General features: G+C 44.8%; 1 protein-coding gene across 6 annotated transcripts in view; it reads right to left on the bottom strand.

The window, feature by feature from the left end:
• Positions 1–24,318, bottom strand: part of FAT3 (FAT atypical cadherin 3) — a 781,930-nt gene that overhangs the window by 378,198 nt on the left and 379,414 nt on the right. The window lies entirely within an intron of this gene.

Genomic DNA, 24,318 nt, shown 5'->3' with positions numbered 1-24,318 from the left:
TGGCTCCAAAAAATGTCAGCATGTATTGTCTGTGGCTTCCTGCTGCCTCCATTCCCCACCTCACATCCTGTCACTGCTCCTGTCACATGCAGCCCTGTCCTCACTGACACATCACTCATCTCCTGATATACTCTGTGCTGCTGGGGGACCCAGCACCTGCCACTATATAACCATACCACAGACATGATCAACACACTCACCACCTACTGCTGTGACCATTCTTGTGATGTCCTTGGCTGCAGGGGGTTCCTACCGTAATATCATATAGATGCTCAGTCATTGTAACTCACCATCAAATCATTCTCACAAGGCTCATAGTGTATTTCCCTGTAAGGTGGCTTTCTGTGCAGACCGACATAGCAGAGGAGTAACTGTGGGAGGCAACGGAGTCGGCTGCCGTCGGGCTCCTGCTCTGTAGGGGGCACCTCTTTTCCCGTTCTGTGTTTATCCACACCATTCAGTTAAGTTAATTGACAGCCGCCACGGTCTCTTCCGTGGCCGACTTCCCTCCCCTGCACTTTACAAGTCACACCCTCTTTATTATAGATACATGGCTGCATACTACATAAATCTGCCTAGTTGCAATGGTTTTGAATTGACAATTCTAAGTACAGTAGCTTCATAAAATGAGAATTAGCAGGCTTGACATGCAGGGGCAAATAACCTGGTCAGTAAGGTGTCTGCCTTCAGTGTAATAGGTCATGGGTTCTAATCCTGTGCATGATTGCTAAGAATGTGTGAATTAAAATAAATAAATAAATGACTGTGAAATGTAAATATATATGAATTTTATTTTCCAGAACACTATCTATCTATCGATCTATCTATCTATCTATCTATCTATCTATCTATCTATCTATCTATCTATCTATCTATCTATCTATTTATTTAGGGGGTGGGGGGGCACCAATATCTATCTTGCCGCCGGGCAACTGGGACGAACTTACGCCACTGCGACATAGCCATGTGTTTTAGCAAATATTCATAAAGCAAAGTGACAGGAAAGGTATATTTCCTATATAATATTCACAGCATTTTATAACCTTTTGTCCATTGCAAAACCTGCCTCATTCACAGAGCTCTGTAATGCAGGTCTGCACTGTCATTTCCTACATCAATATTTGCCCTGTCAGTAAGCACTTCCGTCTGATTGATATATTCTGCTTTCTGTACATTTAGCCTTGGCTCAGCTTTCTGTTTGGACAGTTCTATAAACATATTTCCGTTGTCCTACATCCATACAGGGTCAGATGTATACACACGTAAAGGTCTGGAATAACACAGGTGTTTAAAGGTAACCCAAACTATAATGTATTAGTACATATCTTGCAGCATTATTCCTGCCTGCAATGTTCCTTCGTACAGTGTCGGACTGGCCCACAGGGGAACAGGGGAAACCACCGGTGGGCCCCACTGCCGGTGGGCCCTCCTCCTCCTCTAGGGATCAGGTTCCAGACTCTATCCTAGTGCATATGAATTATGCATTATACTTATGTTACATTATACTTCACAATAATATGGTTTATTATATATTTACCAAGGGGAACAGAACATGTACTCTGTAACGGTTAGCCAAACCTCTGTAGTGGCTGGCCACGCCCCAGTGGAGCCTGGCCACACCTTTAAGCATGGGCCCCTACAACAGCATCCCCCCCCCCCCCGGTGGGCCTTTCATGCCCCAGTCCGACACTGCCTTCGTATTACTAATGTGTTCCCTGGTGTTCCTACGTCTGAGACAAGCTTCCAAAGCTTGTCTACAGGATTTACAAATGTGCAATTGACAAGCGGTCAGCAAGTCGACTGACGCAGTGCCGACTTTCATAATGTCCACTGTAAAATGGGCTTAATTCATAGCTGTACGCAGTGCCGCAGTTTCTGCAGTTAAGTGATTGTCGGCTACAGTCCCTAGTTCAGCAACTGCCGGAACAGCCGCAACACCAGTTGTCGATTATTGACATGATGGGTGTCGATTTACTAACCGTCGACACAACATACCGGACCAATGAAAAAGTACACCCGACAGAAAAAATAGAAGTTGTACTGTGCCACTATCCATTCACGCAGAACAAAAACATCCACAGTAACTTAGGACCTAATTCAGACCTGAGCGCTGTTGTACGAAATCGCATAGTGGGCGATTATCGAATGACTGCGCATGCATATGCACCGCAATGTGCATGCACGTCGCCAAACAGCGACAGGATGGTGCGAAAATTTTGATCGCTAGGCGTTCGCAAGGTGATTGACAGGAAGGAGACGTTTGGGGGTGGTAACTGCCCGTTTTCCCGGAGTGTCAGGAAAAACGCAGGCGTGCCCAAGCATTTTCAGGGAGGGTGTGTGACGTCAGCTCCGCCCTGTTTTATCGCACTGTAGGAGTAAGTCCTGGGCTACGCACCGACTGCACAGACTGGAAAACTCATTAGATGGTGAGTGTGTAGCGAACGGATTTGCAGCTGTCCGCTGTCAGGCAATGTTTTAACACGGCGTACACATGCATTCACACACTATCACGGGGCGGATTTTCACTTTCTCAGGGCAGCGACTACCTGATCGCAGACCTCTGCTAAAATGTAGAAGCGACAGGTCTGAATTAGGCCCTTACTTGGGATGTAAAATCCAGCAATAAATCTTTGAAGCACAGAACGGTCTCTAGAACATAGGGACGCCTAGCCTCTGAGATTATACCAGCAAAACTTACCCCCCACAAAAGAATGGTTTTATTATTGTGTATTTTATCTATCTCTACTATTATATATTTTAATTAAAAAAGTCATAATACCGATTTCAAGCACAGGTATATATAACACTCCAGGGGAAATGTAATAGGGTGTGAGAATTAGAAAGTGAGAGATTTGGGTAACATTCTCCTGGTTTTTTAAAGTGGCAATCATTTACATGGGAAAACCAGGTTGATTTTGCCATATAAATGATTGCCACTTTTAAAAAAAACCAGGAGAATTTTACCAAAATCTCTCACAGTCTGATTCTCACCCCCTATTACTTTTCTCCCTCCTTGTTCTATTGTCTCAGCAGACAGACCTAATTCTAAAGACCACTTTAAGGGGGTCATTCCGAGTTGTTCGCTCGCAAGTGAATTTTAGCAGATTTGCTCATGCTAAGCCGCCGCCTACTGGGAGTGAATCTTAGCATCTTAAAATTGCGAACGATGTATTCGCAATATTGCGATTACACACCTCGTAGCAGTTTCTGAGTAGCTTCAGACTTACTCGGCATCTGCGATCAGTTCAGTGCTTGTCGTTCCTGGTTTGACGTCACAAACACACCCAGCGTTCGCCCAGACACTCCCCCGTTTCTCCAGCCACTCCTGCGTTTTTTCCGGAAACGGTAGCGTTTTTTCCCACACGCCCATAAAACGGCCTGTTTCCGCCCAGTAACACCCATTTCCTGTCAATCACATTACGATTGCCAGAACGATGAAAATGCCGTGAGTAAAATTCCTAAGTGCATAGCAAATTTACTTGGCGCAGTCGCAGTGCGGACATTGCGCATGCGCATTAAGCGGAAAATCGCTGCGATGCGAAGATTTTTACCGAGCGAACAACTCGGAATGACCCCCTAAAGCAGTAACCTTTTTTCTAATATTTGACAGTACAAAGGAAGTGAAGCACTGAACCTCAATCCCCCCCAAAGTGTTAGGGGAGAGCTGTCAATGTCTTCAGATCACCACAGTTCTCCTTCATGAAAGGTTAATATATCACTTGGATATTCTCAGCAGATGTCCAGATACAGGTAGGGTCTGGCTGCACTTTCTCTTCCTCTAGTGGCTCCAGAGAAATATACAGAAAAGACATTTTAAAAATCGACCAGTTCTTCACTTTGAAATTGTTCTTTTCACATCTACAACAACTCCAAACAACTTGGGAAACTATCTGCGCTTCCATGCAGCATAATACATCATCTTTTCTAGTATGGCTACAGCTTGGCGTACAAGAAACATCAGCCCCAGACGCACTCTGGATCTGGTTGTGAAGTTGTAAACAAATAAAAAGTCCTCTTGATTCTGAAATTGTTTGGACACACTGCAAAGCGTTGCGGCAATAAACAAACAATTTACTGTAGTTAGGCTGAAAAGATTCCACATACAATTATAGTAGAATAATTTATTAGATTAATTTCTCTGACGTCCTAGTGGATGCTGGGAACTCCGTAAGGACCATGGGGAATAGCGGGCTCCGAAGGAGACTGGGCACTCTAAGAAAGAATTAGGACTACCTGGTGTGCACTGGCTCCTCCCTCTATGCCCCTCCTCCAGACCTCAGTTAGAATCTGTGCCCGGCTCGAGCTGGATGCACATTAGGGGCTCTCCTGAGCTTCTCGAAAAGAAAGTATATTTAGGTTTTTTTATTTTCAGTGAGATCTGCTGGCAACAGACTCACTGCTACGAGGGACTTAGGGGAGAGAAGCGAACCTACCTGCTTGCAGCTAGCTTGGGCTTCTAGGCTACTGGACACCATTAGCTCCAGAGGGATCGAACACAGGCCCAGCCTCGGTCGTCCGGTCCCGGAGCCGCGCCGCCGTCCCACTTGCAGAGCCAGAAGCAAGAAGAACGTCCAGGAAATCGGCGGCTGAAGACTCCGGTCTTCATTAAGGTAGCGCACAGCACTGCAGCTGTGCGCCATTGCTCCCCATGCACACCTCACACTCCGGTCACTGATGGGTGCAGGGCGCTGGGGGGGGGGTGGGGGGGGGCGCCCTGGGCTGCAATATGATTACCTTACATTGGAAAAAAATACACATAATATAGTCATTAAGACTATATATGTGTAAAATCCCCTGCCATATATCCATAAAAAAAGCGGGAGAAGTCCGCCGTGAAGGGGGCGGGGCTATCTCCCTCAGCACACTGGCGCCATTTCCTCTCACAGCTCCGCTGGAAGGACGCTCCCCAGGCTCTCCCCTGCAGTTTCCAGGCTCAATAGGGTAAAAAAGAGAGGGGGGGCACTAAATTTAGGCGCAAATACTATATATATATATATATAGCTGCTATAGGGTAAAATCACTCATTATAGTGTACATCCCTGTGAATTATAGCGCTGTGGTGTGTGCTGGCATACTCTCTCTCTGTCTCCCCAAAGGACTTTGTGGGGTCCTGTCCTCAGTCAGAGCATTCCCTGTGTGTGTGCGGAGTGTCGGTACGGCTGTGTCGACATGTTTGATGAGAAGGCTTATGTGGAGGCGGAGCAGGTGCCGATAAATGTGATGTCACCCCCTGCGGGGTCGACACCTGAGTGGATGGATATGTGGAAGGAATTACGTGACAGTGTCAACTCCTTACATAAGAGGTTTGATGACATAGCAGATGTGAGACAGCCGGCTTCTCAGTCCGTGCCTGCCCAGGCGTCTCAAAAGCCATCAGGGGCTCAAAAAAGATTGCTACCTCAGATGGCAGACACAGATGTCGACACAGATACTGACTCCAGTGTCGACGACGATGAGACTAGTGTACATTCCAATAGGGCCATCCGTTACATGATTACGGCAATGAAAAATGTGTTGCACATTTCTGACATTAACCCTGGTACCACAAAAAAGGGTATTATGTTTGGGGAGAAAAAGCAACCTGTGGTTTTTCCCCCTTCTGAAGAGTGAAATGAAGTGTGTGATGAAGCATGGGTTTCCCCCGATAAGAAACTGGTAATTTCCAAAAAGTTACTAAGGGCGTACCCTTTCCCACCAGAGGATAGGATACGTTGGGAGACATCCCCTAGGGTGGATAAAGCGCTCACACGCTTGTCAAAGAAGGTGGCACTACCGTCTCCGGATACGGCCGCCCTAAATAAGCCTGCGGATAGAAAGCAGGAGGCTATCCTGAAGTCTGTATATACACACTCAGGTATTATACTGAGACCGGCTATTGCTTCAGCATGGATGTGCAGTGCTGCAGCTGCGTGGTCAGATTCCCTGTCTGATAACATTGATACCCTTGACAGGGACACTATATTGCTAACTGTAGAGCATATTAAAGACGTCGTCTTATACATGAGAGATGCACAGAGGGATATTTGCCAACTGGCATCTAGAATAAATGCAATGTCCATTTCTGCCAGGAGAGTATTATGGACTCGGCAGTGGACAGGTGATGCGGATTCTAAAAGGCACATGGAGGTTTTGCCTTACAAGGGTGAGGAATTGTTTGGGGATGGTCTCTCGGACCTAGTTTCCACAGCGACGGCTGGGAAGTCGACATTTTTACCCCATGTTCCCTCACAGCCAAAGAAAGCACCGTATTATCAGGTACAGTCCTTTCGGCCCCAGAAAGGCAAGCGGGTTAAAGGCGCGTCCTTTCTGCCCAGAGGCAGGGGTAGAGGGAAAAAGCTGCACCAAACAGAGAAAATATGTGAGGATATGTGTGGACGGGATCCCAGTAGTCGAAATACCCGGCAGTTTATTTCATTTGATCTTTAACTTTGGGTGCGCTGTATACCCAATAAGTTGTGTAAGCAAAAGAACTGAAAACGCAAAGTAAAGGACTCAGTGAACTTGAAGGCATAATAGCGATACTTCCCAACCAGCAATCCAATCTATAGACACCGGTCAATGAGCACGGATAATAAAACGTGTAGTGTGATTTACGACAGAAGATGACAGTAGGTATCTGCAAAAGTTATTAGATTCATCTATCCATAACCAAGAGCCAGAAGCCCATAACGGAGATTCGCAAAACGTCTGATTATATGTCCGCAGCTCGTAAAGACTGTGAAATAATTAAGTGCGGTCATTATCATTTCTCCTGAACCCATCAATGACCGATCACGATACATTTTGACATCTCCTCAATCAAACATATTTAACAGAAATCATGACAGAGATATTCTGGGGGGTCAGTTCACAAGGCGATTATTCCGTTAGCTTTTACAGATATTAATTAATAAAACAACCCAGTGCTTTTTATATCAGGACTGCATCCCGCCTCAGAGAGAAACCTAGTCCTTATAGACTAGATAAATGTAGTATATATATATATATATATATATATATCTACGCACACACAAAAACTGAGGTTCCCTCTTTATTTAAAATTAGCAACCAGCATTTTGGCAAACTGCGCAGTTAACTGTTGCGCTGCGTTGATTTTATAATTTTTTTTTTACTTCATTTTGTACATTTACCTGTTAATTTTAATCCCACTTTTCCCCTGCTATTTCTTGATAGCAAGTAAGGGAGACACCAAGTAACCTGCAAATTTAGCAATTTTTATGATACCTTTGAAGTTTTGTTCCTCTCGTCTGTTCATGTTTTTACTAATATGTGCAGTTCTGGAATATTATCCACAGCCTCGGGCTGTCTGCCTTTCAAGAGTGTACATTTGGGTTATATTGAGCGGAGGTACACTCCCTGAGCTTTTGAAGATTTTTTTTTTCTTCTTTCCTTTTTTTTTCCGAATATTTCTGTGTAAGTACGAGATATGTGATTCCTGCTTCTAAAAACGTACTTGTCTTCTACTTATAACTGAGGTGGCCATTTTGTTGCCAGAATCATGAGCATGCAGATTTAAAATTTTCTAGAGATTAGTCTACCTCATGAGGTATTCTGGCACAAAATGGCTGCCTACATTCCACCACAGTAGTGCTAACCGAGCAACCGGTAATAGATTACTTTTTGCAGAACATGGTCAACAATTGTGTTTTTTCCTGAAATGTATTTGGTTGTCGGTGCCTGTGTATTATTATTCCCAGCTTAAGACTTCCTGCTAAACCTTCCTTCAACCTGTCAGAAGCATAAATCAGATTGTGTTCTCCCTCAAGGACCGTTTGATGGTTTGATCAATGTCAACTTTGAGAAAATGAGAAGTTTGCCCTTATAGAAAACCCGTTGAGAGACATCATCCCAAATTATATCCGCAGGCTGTTCAGGAGTGTCCTGATTATTAGTGATTTGTACGGCTTGGACAGATGCAAACACATAACCAACAAAAACAATTGTCTCTCCTAGCTGCTGTTTCGTCAGCCACTCTTCACAGGCCTGCATAAAATTTTAATACAACTATACCATAAATCCATTTAATCTTTATACTAGTGTTCTATTGCATTGATTTAAGGCAATTACATTTTTACAGAACTGCATCACTACTTTTAAACTGTCATGAAGTTCAACTCTTTGCATTATGGGTAATATGGAAATTGATGGAATCTAGAAGCTTTCTGAATTTTAGTGTTCTAATCAATTCCTAAGTCTCAGAAAGCTACGGCAGTGGTCTTCAAAGTGATTGAGATCCACTTGCCAAATTAATGGGACATAGATCGTGATGTTATGATGTTGAGCATAACTTTAGAAGTGAATGTGTTCTAAGTGATCATTATTTAATTTGGCGAAGTACAATATACACAAAATGTCAATAGATTGTTCAAATTAATATACTTTAATTCAGTGCATCAGACTATACCATATAAATTGTAATACTCAACTGTGTACATTATTATAACTGGCTACAACTCTGTATGATTGTGTACGTTCCAGTAGTTTATTTACCTTATATAATGTACGTATATAGACATAGCAGGTCAGCCTTAGTTGACCGTTTGTGTGGCCTTACAGTCAATGATCTCCTTGAGCTTCATCGGATACATGGATATCCCACATGGAGAACATAAGAACAGACACATCTTGTGCTATTTGTTTGGATTGTGGCTCCTAAAATCTTCCTGTATCGCTCATAATATCCATATGATGGACCCGTACTATTCCCATAAGGATTACTGCTCCCTTGGTGAAGCACATCTGAGATGCACTCTACTACATTTATGGCTAGTAGAACAGAATAGAGACAGAGAGCCTGATATAGAGAGGTAAGCTAATGCCGCCGCAGCCAGTGGTGGAACTACTGAAGGTGCAGCAGGCGCATTGCACCGGGGCCCGTGGCAATGAAAAGGCCAACAACGTTAGCAGTACTAATAATGGGTCTGAATGAATCATATGGTAAGTCATATGAATGAATCATATGGTAAGTCATTATGGTAAGCTGTCCAGTCAGCCTCTGCAGGCATGTAATAAAAAAGGAGGCAGTGTGGGTGGAGTACAGGAAGAGGGGAAACCCTCCCCTCACATTAGATGACAACTTCTGCAAGACCAGGCCCACCTCCTTCTTCTTCTGTACACAGCAGCAGTGCCGCCCATCTTCCCTCCAACCTATAAACCTCTATTCCAATCTGTGATGTAGCGCTGCCATACAGGGGATGTGGTATAGTGATGTAGTGCTGCGCATAGGGGGTATGTAGTATAGTGATTTAGTGCTGCGCATAGAGGGCATGTACTGTAGTGATGTAGCGCAGCGCACAAGGGGGATGTAGTGTAGTGATATGGTGCGGCATATAGGGGGATGTAGAATAGTGATGTAATGCAGCACATAGGGGGGATGTAGTGTTGTTATGTAGTGCAGTGATATAGTGCAACACATAGGCAGGATATAGTGCATCATGTAGGGGGGGTGTAGTGCAGTGATGTAGTCCACCACATAAAGGTGATATAGTTTAGTAATGTAGTGCAACACATGGTGGCATGTAGTCACATAGTGCAGCATATTGGGGGATGTAGTGTAGTGAGGTAGTGAAGCACATAGGGGAAATGTGGTAATGTAGTTCAGCATATAGGGCAGTGGTTCCCAAACTGTGTGCCGTGGCTCCCTGGGGTGCCTCGGTACACTTGCAGGGGTGCCTTGGATTAGTGGTTCAGGACCAATTAAAATTATTTATGGGCAATATAATAGGAAAAACTAGTGCTAGTAGCTGTCAGTCATAAAATATGTGGACAAACAGAAGCAAATCTTGTCCCTCACCACACAACTGACCCTAAGGATGACATATAAACGCGATCTACTTCATTTAATATTTCTTTCTAAATTTCTCAGTAAGAAATTTTTGCCCTAGGGGTGCCGTGAAAACAATTCTGATACTCTAGGGCGCCGTGATTCAAAAAAGTTTGGAAACCACTGGTATAGGGGGATATAGTGTACAGTATGGTCTGAAGGGAGATGTAGTGCAGTGATGCAATTATTACGATCAACAGTTTCTTATATAGCACAGCAAATTCTTGGATTTTAATTTGAATTGAAAACAACAGTGATAAAACAAAACTGGATAATAGCAGACAGTCATAGAGATAGGAAGTATTGTGTTGTAGTGCAGGTATGGGGTGAATGCAGTGTAGTGATGTAGTGTAAGTGGTATATGGGGAACACGCTTATGTAGAGGGGGCATGTTAGGGATACACTGGGGGGGGCATTTTGGGCATGCAGGTGGCATGTGAGGACATATTGCTATGGAGGGGGGACAGGTACTCATTGCATCATCATACTCACCAACTTGCAGGCTGTGACACACCCCAAAAAGTCCGCAACATGTCTGCGTTTTTGCCGACAGTCCCCGTGACTGCCCACAAACAGTCCCTGACTGTCAATCACGTTGCAAATAAATCCTCACTGCGACCATCGCCGCAATACCATCGTGGCACAAGTGCAGTGCGACTTAGATGCATGTGTGTAATCTGGTTTGGGTCCAACTCTGATTCAGGCCTACTGGCCGGCCACCAGAAAGCATTTACATCTTTTATCAGCTTTGGTCCCTGCCTGCGGATAACATTGGCATAGAGGCAGGGCCGTAACTACGTGTGTGCCAAGGGGGCTTGGCACACAGCGCAGTTGCCCTGGGGGCGCAACGGCCAGCGGCATGTAATGAGTCAAATTGACTCATTACATGCCGCCTCTGTGTGCGCCGTGCGCCGCGCTGGAGGAGAGAGACCAGCGCCGGGTTCAAGGAGGAGGAGGGAGGGGGATCAGGGAGCCGCAGCAGCGCTATTTGATTGGTAGTAAGCGCAGCTGCAGCATCCCCCTCTCCTTCTGTATTGGCTGCCCGGCGCTGCTATGGATGCTGGGATGCGGTTCCTTCATCCCAGCATCCACAGCAGCGCCAGGCAACCAATACAGAAGGAGAGGGGGATGCTGCAGCGGCGCTTACTACCAATCAAATAGCGCTGCTGCGGCTCCCTGCTCCCCCTCCCTCCTCCTCCTTCTCACCTCACACAGCCTGCACCGAGAGGGAGCTGCACGAGGAGCCTGTCAGCGGGGAGAAGGTAAGTATGTCTCTCTCTCTCTCTCTTTCTCTCTCTCTCTCTCTCTCTCAGGGGGACACCGTCTGCCGCAATGTGTAAAAAGGGGTCCTGGCTGCCGCAATGTATAAAAAGGGGGTCTGGCTGCCGCAATGTGTAAAAAGGGGGCCTGGCTGCCGCAATGTGTAAAATGGGGTCCTGGCTGCCGCAATGTGTAAAAAGGGGGACTGGCTGCTGCAATGTGTAAAATGGGGTCCTGGCTGCCGCAATGTGTAAAAAGGGGGACTGGCTGCCGTAATGTGTAAAAAGGGGGGGTCCTGGCTGCCGCAATGTGTAAAATGGGGTCCTGGCTGCCGCAATGTGTAAAAAGGGGTCCTGGCTGCCGCAATGTGTAAAAAGGGGGACTGGCTGCCGTAATGTGTAAAAAGGGGGGGTCCTGGCTGCCGCAATGTGTAAAATGGGGTCCTGGCTGCCGCAATGTGTAAAATGGGGTCCTGGCTGCCGCAATGTGTAAAAAGGGGGACTGGCTGCCACAATGTATAAAAAGGGGGTCTGGCTGCCGCAATGTGTAAAAAGGGTGCCTGGCTGCCGCAATGTGTAAAGAGGGGGCCTGGCTGCCGCAATGTGTAAAGAGGGGGACTGGCTGCCGTAATGTGTAAAAAGGGGGACGCTGTCTGCTGTAATGTATAAAAGGGGCTCTATCTGGTGTAGTGGCGCTACTGTGCAGCACAATTTTAATAATGTAGACTACTGTGCACCGTAGTATGAATTGCTGTTATTTTGTGGCCTCGCCCCTTCCCCGTGAAGCCATGCCCCTATAAATTTTGATATCATTAAAGGACTTCTCTCAGCTTTGTCACATAAAGCGTCTTTCCAACCTCCCCCCAGCAGGACGGGATATCATGTAATAACTGAAGCAGAGAGATAGCCTGTGTTTAGAACACAGAAAAAAGTACTCATCGCCCACAATCTTAATTGGGATAGATGTAAGATCATTGCACAATTATAGGCTTATTCTGCAAATCAATACAGGTTTCAGGTTGATTGCTCAAAGTGCACAAGAGATGAAATGAGTTCCTTAATCTACATAATAAGGATCATTGATCACAAATTATTGCTAGTTAATCTAAAATGCTAAATGGGAACCATCCTGCTCATCTTAGAGAGTTAATAAGCGGATGCGCGTTTACGACACCCTATAAATGTGCATGTCATTTTCAATGCATCATACCAAAAATGTTGGTCTTAATTGTATAGCATCTACAATATGAAATAACGGACGTGTAACTATGCCATCGGCCAGTCATATAGACACACATCACACCATCACAACCTATATAGTTACCTATTATAGAATAGTTACAGGCAGGTAGGTGGTATTCATTAAGTATGCTTACATCATTCTATCATATTAATTGCTTAGTTTAAATTGCCTTCCTTAAGTCCTTTTTATTTATTTCTAGTCAATTAAATGTAATTGAGATTTTAATTTCCTTGACCATTTCAATAAGCCACATCCCACCTGTTCACAGCAACAACAAAAAAAGTAAATTGCATTTTGTAATCTTAAATATTCTAAATAATGAAACGCCTAAGACGCAGTTTTTCAGTTGAAAGCAATAAAGTCATATTTCAAAGTTATTATATTAAATCAATGCTTTCAGCTCTTCTTAAGCATTGATTAAAAATTCAGCATCTTAGCAGTAACAATGGAATAAAAAACAAAATCTGTAAAACGTTTGATTCAAAAGGGACAAAGGTCAGTATATTATGAGCAATAACAGAACAAGGCTGTGAAGAATCCATATTACACCACACATGCAAGAATATATAAACAGTATATCCAGGATGGTCCACAATAGTCTTCTGCCAATATATCTTCTCTGGTAGTGTAATAGTCAAATTGTTTAGTACAGATGTGTCCTCACACAGTTATCCTGTTTACACCATAAGGTATGTGCCAGCTGGTGCGAATTAGATGCTCTGCCAGAGGTAGAGATTCCCATGCTTGCGTACTCTTTCCTTACTTTTGTATCTTAGTTGAATGCAAATTTGCTTAAAGTGTACTAGGTAATTAGTAATAGTATCTTTATTGCAAAGGAATTGGTATTGGACTTTAGTCTTTTTTCTTTTTACCCAGATTACATACTTTTACCTGAATTTTGGTGGAGTGAGGGAGATGGTATTACCAACACCATCTCTTCCCCAACCATGATCTCCCTCTGTCCACATCATCTCTCCCTCTGGTGGAGGGAGAGAGATGATGGTGGTATAAGGAGAGAGATGGTATTGGTGGAGGGAGAGAGAGAGATGGTGTTGGTGGAGTTAGAGAGCGAGGTGTTGGTGGACTGTGAGAGATGGTGTTGGTAGGGGAAGAAAGATAGTGCTTGTGGGGGAAGAGAGATAGTGTTGGTGGAGGGAGAGAGATGGTGTTGGCAGAGGGAGAGAGATGGTGTTGGCAGAGGGAAGGTGATATTGCTGGTGGAGGGAGAGAGGTGGTTTTGGTAGGGGAGAGAGATGGCGTTGGTGGAGGGAGAGATTATGTTGGTGGAGAGAGAGAGATGGTGTTGGTGGAGGGAGAGAGATGGTGTTGGTGGAGGAACAGAGATGGTGTTGGTGGAGGGAGAGATGGTGTTGGTGGAGGGAGAGATGATGGTGGAGAGAGAGATGGTGTTGGTGGAGGGAGAGAGCTGGTTTTGTGGGGGAGAGAGTTGATGGTGATGGATGAGATGGTGTTGGTGGAGAGAGATATGATGGTGGAAAGAGAGAGATGGTGTGGGCAGAGGGAGATCATGATGGGGGAGAAATGGTGTTGGCAGAGGGAGAAAGAGTGTTGGTGGAGGGGGAGAGATGGTGTTGCTATAGAGAGAGAGGCAGTGTTGGAGGGAGAGAGATGGTGTTGGTGGAGAAACAGTGATGGTGTTGGTGGAAGGGGAGAGATGGTGTTGGTGGAGGGAGAGATGATGTTGGTGGAGAGAGAGATGGTGTTGGTGGAGAGAGAGAGATGGTTTTGTGGGGGAGAGAGTTGATTGTGGTGGATGAGATGGTGTTTGTGGAGGGAAAAATTATGTTGTTGGAGATAGAGATGATGGTGGAGAGAGAGAGATGGTGTGGGCAGAGGGAGATCATGGTGGGGAGAGAGATGGTGTTGGCAGGGGGAGAAAGAGTGTTGGTGGAGGGAGAGAGATGGTGTTGGTATAGGGAGAGAGGCAGTGTTGGTGGAGGAAGAGAGATGGTGTTGGTGGAGGGATAGAGAAGGTGTTGGTGGAGGGAGAGAGATGGAATTGGTAGACAGAGAGATATGGTGTTGGTGAGGGGATAGAGATCTTGTGTTGGTGGAGGGAGAGAGAAGGTGTTGGTGGAGAGGGAGAGATGATGTTGGTGGAGGGAGAGAGATGGTGTTGGCGCACAGAGGGAGATGGTGTTGGTGGGGGGAGAGAGAGATGGTGTTGGTGGAGGGAGAGAGATGGTGTTGGTGAAGGGAGGGAGATATGGTATTGGTGGAGGGAGAGAGATGGTGTTGGTGGAGGGAGATAGATTGTGTTGTTGTTGAAGGGAGAGAGATGATGTTGATGGAGGGAGAGAGATTGTGTTGTTGGTGGAGGGAGAGAGATTGTGTGGTGGTGGTGGTGGTGGTGGTGGTTGAGGGAGAAAGATGGTGTTGATGGAGGGAGACAGTTGGTGTTGTTGGACAGAGAGTGATGGTGTTGGTGGACAGAGAGTTATGGTGTTGGTGGGGGGAGAAGGATTGTGTTGGTGGAGGGAGAGAGATGGTGTTGGTGGAGGGAGACAGATGGTGTTGGTGGGGGTAGAGAGATGGTGTTGGTGGACCAAGAGTGATGGTGTTGGTGGACCAAGAGTGATGGTGTTGGTGTGGGGACTCGGGAGTACGACTGTGTTGGTGGAGGGAGAGAGATGATGTTGGTGGAGGGAGATCATGGAAAGGCAACATTATGGACATCAAAGTGGAGGTTTTCCATAACATTTTCCACAGAACAAACTACTAAAAGTAACCCTGCTTTACATATGCCTTATTTCCACTTCTCTCTTATATTATTGGGCAGCTTTTCTAGGTTACTTGAGCCCATCAAAGTTACCTACATGCAAACAACTACAGAAGTGAGCTGCCAACCACAACTACTAATTCAACGGGAACTAATGCACTGAATAGGGAAAAAGGACTAGAAGATGTTATCCTATTTCACACTACTACACGGCTTATTGTTCAGAATAACAATAACTTCCAGAATCTCATCTCCATGCCCTTATCACTATACAGTACATCTGCAGACATTCATCTGCCATGAGATACAAATATTTTACAGCTACAGTAGCATGTTACACTATTCAGAATGAATATACACAGCAAGTTACATAACATGAGTAAGTCAAATATTCCTGTCTGATAAAATTGTGGAGCAGTGAATAAGAATTAAACACGCCTGGAAAGTGGAATAGGAGTGGAGTAAAGTAAGAGAGTGATCCCGTAACTGCAACATTGACAATTCCAAAAAAGGATAAACGAGACCGTCAGAAAAAAATACATTTTAAAGATAAAGCAGGAGAAATATTGACGTGTTATGGAAAATCTCCACTTTGATTTCCATCATGTTGCCTTTCCTTGCTCTCCGTCCACCAACATCATCTCTCTCCCTCCACCAACACAATCCTTCTCCCCCCACCAAAAAGATTGTGCAGTCTCTGCACAGCTCAGGACTTACTCACCTGCTGCGATGATCCGGCCAGGAGCTGACGTCGGGAACCCTCCTCTTCAACGGCTGGGCACGCCTGCGTTTTTCCGGACACTCCTCGAAAATGGTGAGTTGCCGCCCAGGTCCACCTTCTGCCTGTCAGTCTTCTTGCGTTCGCCGCTGCAAACGGCTTCTTCGCAAAGTCCGTCGCTCTGTAGCGACGACCGGTGCCAACGGCCGGCGACCGACGCGCCTGCGCATTGCCTCCCACCCGCATGCGCAATTCAGACCCGTTCGCACGGATGCGAAAAATTGCAGCATGCAAACAGGTCGGAATGACCCCCATAGAGCGGGAATAGAACCTGTGGCGAGCGGAGCTCGTTAACGAGCCCGCAAGGGGACTCATTGCGCTCGAACCCTCCCCCCGCCGGCATTCCGCGGCCGGTAACCCATACCCGACCCCTTTTAATATACCGTATGTTGCATATTATTATTATCTGTTACTTGCAAAATAAGATTATCTTAATTTTATGATTCTCATTTTCTAAACGCAACAATGAACAAACGAACCTTACAATTGTACATAGAAATTGTGCACTTGGGTTGTAGCTCAAAAAAAAAAAAAGTCAAAAATTCTGAATTTCTGCTCAAATTAACAGCTACAACGCAACGTTTAGAGCTGATACTCTTGAGCAGAGTTACAGTATCATTTATCTTTTCCAACCATCTAATGCGAGCCGACATTAGGTGGAGGAACGTGCAGAGGAACCGGAGTGAGAGATGAAAATGAACAGGTGACCGTCTCGGAGCGTCGGGTCAGAGAATGCAATATGATTACTTCATTCACACTGAATTAGTATCCTTGGCAATAAGTAACCACGGGAAGTTTACAGACAGTCATGTCGCTAAGTACACACTGCAGCGTAAAACAAAAGCCTTCTGATTTTTTCTGCAGATTTCAGTTCCCTGAAATATGACATTATCTTAGCGTGAGATCCAGGGTCCTTCAGAGTCAAACAGAGGTAACTATTCGCTTTAACGTGACTTAAATGCAGATACTTAACATGTTTAGAATGGGAAATGTTTCTCTAACGCTGTGTAGCTATTTTAACATAACTTATTATGCATATATGACTTTTTTGATTGTTTTTTTTTATTTCAAAATTGTGTTCAATGTTAAAATTAATTTCAATGTTGTGTTCAATGTGAATTCATCATTCCCAGCTACAGGGCGGGCTTACTCTGTCACACACATTAAGATTTAATCAAAGGCATACCTTCCATGATAGTTCACACGGGCTATGGGGCCTGCAGAGGATCCAGGAATCGGGTGCTTGGTGCACCATGATAGAAATTTGATGTGTCATGAAGGGCGGGCTTGAAGAGTTAGGATGCCCCTTAGCCACATTCCCTAGCCTCCAAGCAGAGTAGCGGTGGACACGGCATATACCTAAAATTTCCACTGTGGGACAAAGAAGTCCACAGACAGTATAGTAGGGCAGAGCCTTCAAATCAGGGCAGTCCCACCTACATTCTGACCATGGAGATGCATGCTACCTTACCTATAAACAAACAATTTGTGCATGTGTTTTATCTATGCCCCTTGGGTTAATAGCAGTGACGTATTTAAGGGCAGATTCAGAGGTGGACGGTAGTTCAATAGTCAGATTTCCCGATGGTGGGTGATGTTCACAGGCCACAGAGCCACAGTGTGCATGTGCAGCCATACTGGTGAGGCTATGGTCGCATTCTCAGGGAAGTTATGTCCTGGTTGACAAGCTGTGGTCGTTTGGGGGTGGGAGGGAGTCCATTTTCAGAAAAGGATGCAGATTTACTACCCTCAAAAGGGCGTTTCATCAGGGAGCAAAGCCATTCAGTTTTCATGGTCAGTTTATGCTTCCGAATTCTTTGAGACGTCATTCCACCCTGCATTTGTATATCAGCTCTCAAAGGAGTTTCCACAATACAAACAGAACTGTGCGAACGATGGGCAATTAATTCACACAAAGTCAAATCCTGCCGGCAGAATGTGTAGAAATTTGTGGCCAAATGTAGGAAAATACAAATACTGTTTTCTCTCTAGTGTCCATGATCCTGATTTTTTTTTTTCTGTTAAACGTTTTTGTGTATCATTCAGAACCTGGTTTAGCACTGAATTTTATTAAATCCCCCCCCCCCCCCCAAAAAAAAAAAAAAAAACAACAACAACAAAGTACATTTTCTACATGAACATCCTTGATTTGATCTAGCAGAACCACTGGGGGCTCCAGGCTGAGGCTGCAGATTTCAGGAGACTCTCTGCACTGCATCAGCAGCAATGGTACGCTCTCCGCCACAGCAGTCAAATAAATGTGAGTTCCAGCCATGACGGATGTAGAAGGCAACTCGCCTGTCATTCCGCAAAGAACAAAAAGTGAGCTAAGAAACATAAAGATATTCCCAACATAACCGGCACATCATAAAAAGTGGGAACAGGCTCGGTCATAAATCAGCAAAGCCTGACCTCTGCTTCTTACCTGGTTAAAAATGTGCTCGTTCTCTCTCCACCTTGTCTTTTCTTCTTATACTGAACAACCTTATTTATCTGTCTCTATTCTGCTGCCTTTCTTACTCTTCCTCGTCTCTAATTTAGAGACATGTAATATTGTGTTATTGTTGGCGTTGCAGACTTTTTGTTGTGCTGTTTTTACTTTTGTCGTTCTTTGTCAAAATTAAAATAAAGTCTTTAAAAAAAATGTATGTGTGATACTGCTCTTCTTTATATAATAAACCAGTATGTATATACAGTTTACAGCAGGGGCGGGCAAAATGCAGCCCATGAGTCGTATGTGGCCCCCAGGCAATTTAATCCTGCCCGCCACCCTTCTTTCCACCCGCTGTACTGCACAGATGTCAGATTGCAGCTTGGCAATTCCCTTAAGTAGCACAGCAGAGCAGAGAGCCTGGAGGAGGAACAGACATGCGGTGGCTAAAAGGACTATGGGGCAGATGTACTATGCCTTGGAGAGAGATAAAGTACAGTCAGTCAGCTCCTAACTGCCATGTTACAGGATGTGTTTGAAAAATGACAGCTAGGAGCTGATTGGTTGGTACTTTATCTCTCTTCACACTCTCAATGCTTAGTACATCTGTCCCTAGGACCTGCACTTTTGGCGAGTACCTGATGTTACGTCCTCCTCTACACAACAGAGGAGGTCACAGTAAGTCTCAGCATGGGCTCCTGCAGAAAAGTGGAGGGATTGCAGATTTTGGTGGGTACAGAATATTTAAATTACAAAGGCCACCTGGAAGGGGTTGATTCCATATGAATTAGTGAAACAGCATAGAAGAGCTATTTGTAGGAGTGTGATGGCATTTGGAGGCATATAATGGCATTTGGAGGCATTTGGAATTGGCATTTGGAGGCATATGATGGCATTAAAGGGACATGTGGAGGAATGTGATTGCATTAAACGGGTATATAGAGTAGTGTGGGGGCATAAAAGGGGCATGTGGAGAAATCTGATGGCATAAAATGGGCATGTGGAGGAGTGTGATGGCATAAAAGGGGCATGTGGAGGAGTGTGATGGCATAAAAGGGGCATGTGTAGGAATCTGATGGCATAAAAGGGGCATGTGGAGGAATGTGATGGCATAAAACGGGCATGTAGAGGGGTGTGATGGCATAAAAGGGGCATGTAGAGGAGTGTGATGGCATAAAATGGGCATGTGACTGCAGAGAAATCTCAGATTTATTCTCCTCCTTTTCAGGTAATTTCGCTTCTCCAGACTCAAGTATGAGGAAAGTGATCCATCAGCAATTCACAAAACAATGGTTAGCTCCTGCTTACTGCAGGTTTAGATGAGAGCTTAGGGGGTAATTCAGAGTTGATCGCAGCAGCAAATTTGTTAGCAGTTGGGCAAAACCAGGGCCCTCATTCCGAGTTGTTCGCTCGCAAGCTGCTTTTAGCAGCTTTACACACGCTAAGCCGCCGCCTACTGGGAGTGAATCTTAGCTTCTTAAAATTGCGAACGAAAGATTCTCAAAATTGCGATTACACACCTCTTAGCAGTTTCTGAGTAGCTTCAAACTTACTCGGCATCTGCGATCAGTTCAGTGCTTGTCGTTCCTGGTTTGACGTCACAAACACACCCAGCGTTCGCCCAGACACTCCTCCGTTTCTCCAGCCACTCCCGCGTTTTTCCCAGAAACGGTAGCGTTTTTTCACACACTCCCATAAAACGGCCTGTTTCCGCCCAGAAACACCCACTTCCTGTCAATCACATTACGATCACCAGAACGAAGGAAAAACCGTGAGTAAAATTCCTAACTGCATAGCAAATTTACTTGGCGCAGTCGCACTGCGGACATTGCGCATGCGCATTCGCGACTAATCGCTCCGTTGCGGAAAAAAAATAACGAGCGAACAACTCGGAATGACCCCCCATGTGCACTGCAGGGGGAGCAGATATAACATGTGCAGAGAGAGTTAGATTTGGGTGGGTTATTTTGTTTCTGTGCAGGGTAAATACTGGCTGCTTTATTTTTACAATGCAATTTAGATTTTAGATTGAACACACCCCACCCAAATTTAACTCTCTCTGCACATGTTACATCTGCCCCCCCCTGCAGTGCACATTGGGGGTAATTCCAAGTTGATCGCAGCAGGAAATTTTTTAGCAGTTGGGCAAAACCACAAAACCAGGTGCACTGCAGGGGGGGGGGCAGCTATAACATGTGCAGAGAGAGTTAGATTTGGGTGGGTTATTTTGTTTCTGTGCAGGGTAAATACTGGCTGCTTTATTTTTACACTGCAATTTAGATTGCAGATTGAACACACCACACCCAAATCTATCTCTCTCTGCACATGTTATATCTGCCTCCCCTGCAGTGCACATGGGGGGGTCATTCCGAGTTGTTCGCTCGCTAGTAGATTTTAGCAGCATTGCACACGCTAGGCCGCCACCCTCTGGAAGTGTATCTTAGCTTAGCAGATTTGCAAACGAAAGATTAGCAGAATTGCGAATAGAAAATTCTTAGCAGTTTCTGAGTAGCTGGAGACTTACTCCTACACTGCGATCAGTTCAGCCCGTTTTGTTCCTGGTTTGACGTCACAAACACGCCCTGTGTTCGACCAGCCACTCCCCCGTTTCTCCAGACACTCCCGCGTTTTATCCTGGCACGCCTGCGTTTTTCCGCACACTCCCTGAAAACGGTCAGTTTCCGCCCAGAAACACCCACTTCCTGTCAATCACACTCCGATCACTTCAACGATGAAAATTCTTCGTTCGGTCGTGAGTAAATCTACTAAGTTTTGTGCTAAAATACTTAGCGCATGCGCACTGCGTACCATGCGCATGCGCATTTTTGCCTTAATCGCTCCGTTGCGAAAATCGGCAACGAGCGATCAACTCGGAATGACCCCCATGGTTTTGCCCAACTGCTAACAAAGTTCCTGCTGCGATCAACTCTAAATTAGGCCCATAATGCGGTCTCAGGATGGCATTATGACATGAAATAAGCCCTGTTGGTGGAGAAAAGCAGAGAAGAGAGTTTATTCTTCCCGCACCACCCGTCCTCAGAGCATTGCTCCGCCCCCTCACACAGCCCCTTAATCCAGCTACTCACCAATGCTCGGAATCACGCAGCCTGGGGGAGATATGTTTTTCCACACCATGCTGGCATTCCAAGCGAGAAGCTTTCTTTTGTGATCCAGTAGCTGGTGGGCTGTTACATGTCTTCCCAGCATAACAGCGTACATGAGGCTGTAGGAGAATAGCAGCAGTCTCTGGTGCTGTGAGGTGGTATCTGGTTTGTGCAGTGTTTTGCAATACACCTGGTGCCTTCACTGATACAATAAAACTTTCTTCACACGCTGATCCCTCTCCACTTCACCCTAAATTCAACCCCGTACTCTCTTGCTCTATCTCCATCCTCCGTACTGCCCAGCCGTTCTCTTTCTCACTACAAGGAAGGACCATCACCTCTCTCCTTATTGTAGGCAGGGAGCAATGTCCTCAATAGCTCAGTGCCCCTGCATGGTGTAACATTGGTAGAGAATATCACCCTATAGGCTCTGGGGCTGCTATAACTGTGGTACCCACTAGGAAGCTTCACCTAGCTTCATGCAGCAACAAATACCAAACATAAAAACAGTAGGTACACTCAAGTTTTAAGTGCTTAAATAGATGGGACTTCCCTTTTTAGGTGATGATGATGAAGTTCTTGGAGATTCACAATCTTCTCCTGATAAGATGTCCATGTCTTTTCACATGCTCAGTATGCAAACGAAAACAAAGATAAAACATATCATGGTGTAGTATGTCTCTATAACACAGAAATAGTTCCCAAGAAAGTAATCCTTTTCTATCTGTCCCCAGAAGATTGTTGATGTCTACTGATAGAAGTTAATCTATATGTCGTACCTAACTCACTCAATAATCACGAGAACCAGGTATATAAAGGTTTCTTTTCCTCATATTATATAAAACATTCCTTAAAGTGACTGTCTTAGATATGTCGATACAAAGGTGCGTACCCCAACTCACACTGTGAAGTGTGGATAGATGTGCATAAAGGTATCTTTGTTAGTCTCTCCTATATATGACAGAAGACATATACTGGATGAGCGTACCCCACTTACAATCAATCGAAATGGTATCCGCTCATCAAGGGTTTTTTTTAAGCCAATGCGTTTCAGTCCTGCTGGGACCTTCCTCAGAGCATCTGAGGAAGGTCCAGCAGGACTGAAACGCGTTGCAAGACTACAGAGAGGAATACCTGTACTGTATGCTTACCATCTGTTAAGACATCCACCTTGGTTCGTTTAGGTGACTGATGAGTGGGCAGTCTGGATGCCCGACACCCCATTTTTTATATCTTCACCTTTCTGCCTTGTGGGTTTTCTCTCTCCTTTGCATTGCAGTACAGTTTATACCCTCAAGAACTGTTTTTATATGTGGAATTTTAATGCTTTGGAATTTTTGTGTTACTGTATGGATTTTTTTTTATAAACTGTACCCCCCTGTTTGGAAATTGACATTGGAATCTTTCCTTGAGTGGAGATTATTATCACTTGGACCTTTTCCTTTAAATGAGGACAGAGTTCCTAAGGACAAGCTACTGTGTAAAGAAACCTTGATGAGCGGATACCATTTCGATTGATTGTAAGTGGGGTATGCTCATCCAGTATATGTCTTCTGTCTTATATAGGAGAGACTAACAAAGATACCTTTATGCACATCTATCCACACTTCATCGTGTGAGTTGGGGTACGCACCTTCGACATATCTAAGATAGACACTTTAAGGAAATTTCCTATATGATATGAGGAAAAGAAACCTTTATATACCTGGTTCTTGTGATTATTGAGTGAGTTTGGTACGACATATAGATTAACTTCTATCAGTAGACATCAACAATCTTCTGGGGACAGATAGAAAAGGATTACTTTCTTGGGAAGTCTTTCTGTGTTATAGAGACATACTACACCATGATATGTTTTATCTTTGTTTCCCCTGCATGGTCTGTAACTCTGCTCAGAGCAGGGCCATTGGAGGTGGAGCTTAGTGTCAGGTATCAGCTCCCAGCAATAATATGGCCGACTCCAGTGCAGTCACATATAAGGTTATCCTGATTAAGCCTGGGTTCAGGCGAAACCGGTCGATCTCAGCACAAGTGATTCAGTCTGCCGGCAGACTCTTGGATTTCTTCCCTTTTCAGCACCAGTGACGGAGAACTTTTCTGCATACCAGGGACAATCTTTGCTCACTACGGACACCTGTTATTACTGTGAGTAAAAGTGCTCTCGTATACAACATTGGGGTGAATTTACTAAGATGAGAGTTCTATTTGAGATGGGATGTTGCCCGTAGCAACCAATCAGATTCTACTCATTTATCTAGCACCTTCTAGAACATGGGTCTTCAACCTGTGGCCCTCCAGCTGCTGTGAAACTACATGTCCCAGCATGCCCTGCCACAGTTTTGCTATTAAGGTATGCTAAAACTGAGGCAGGGCATGCTGGGATGTGTAGTTCCACAGCAGCTGGAGGGCCGCAGGTTGAAGACCCATGTTCTAGAAGATAATACATAGAATCTGATCTTAAATAGAACCCCCATCTTAATAAATTTACCCCATTGACTTTGATTTCTGGACATAAGAAACGGATTTACATCCTAGCAAAGGGTGTTTTATAGAAACATTCAGGCACTTATACTCGTGCCTCATTCTCCAGTTAATCCATTTGGACTTTTATTATGGGGGACGAGTAAAACGCAATTCTGTGTATCTACCCCAAAAAATACCATCCTTTTTTATGTTTTGTGTTTTTTGTGTTTGTCTATATGTTTTGTCCTACCTGTATAGTATACCGGTATTAGGTTATTATAATCTTTTATCTTATTATTAATAAACATTTTTGGATATTTACATGCTTCCTCTTGATTTTGTATATATTGGAATACAGTTTTTCACTAAAATTTGCCACTTGTAAAGCTATATGGTAAGCGCAGTGTAACACACCCACATTTTCATTGTCTATATCGGAAGTGAGTGTGGATCCCCTCCATTTGCTTGCACAGCTGC

Source organism: Pseudophryne corroboree, chromosome 2 (genome assembly GCF_028390025.1).
Source record: "Pseudophryne corroboree isolate aPseCor3 chromosome 2, aPseCor3.hap2, whole genome shotgun sequence".
Lineage (NCBI taxonomy): Eukaryota > Metazoa > Chordata > Amphibia > Anura > Myobatrachidae > Pseudophryne > Pseudophryne corroboree.
Note: the sequence above shows the minus strand (reverse complement) of the source record. Positions and strands in the feature narration are given on the sequence as shown.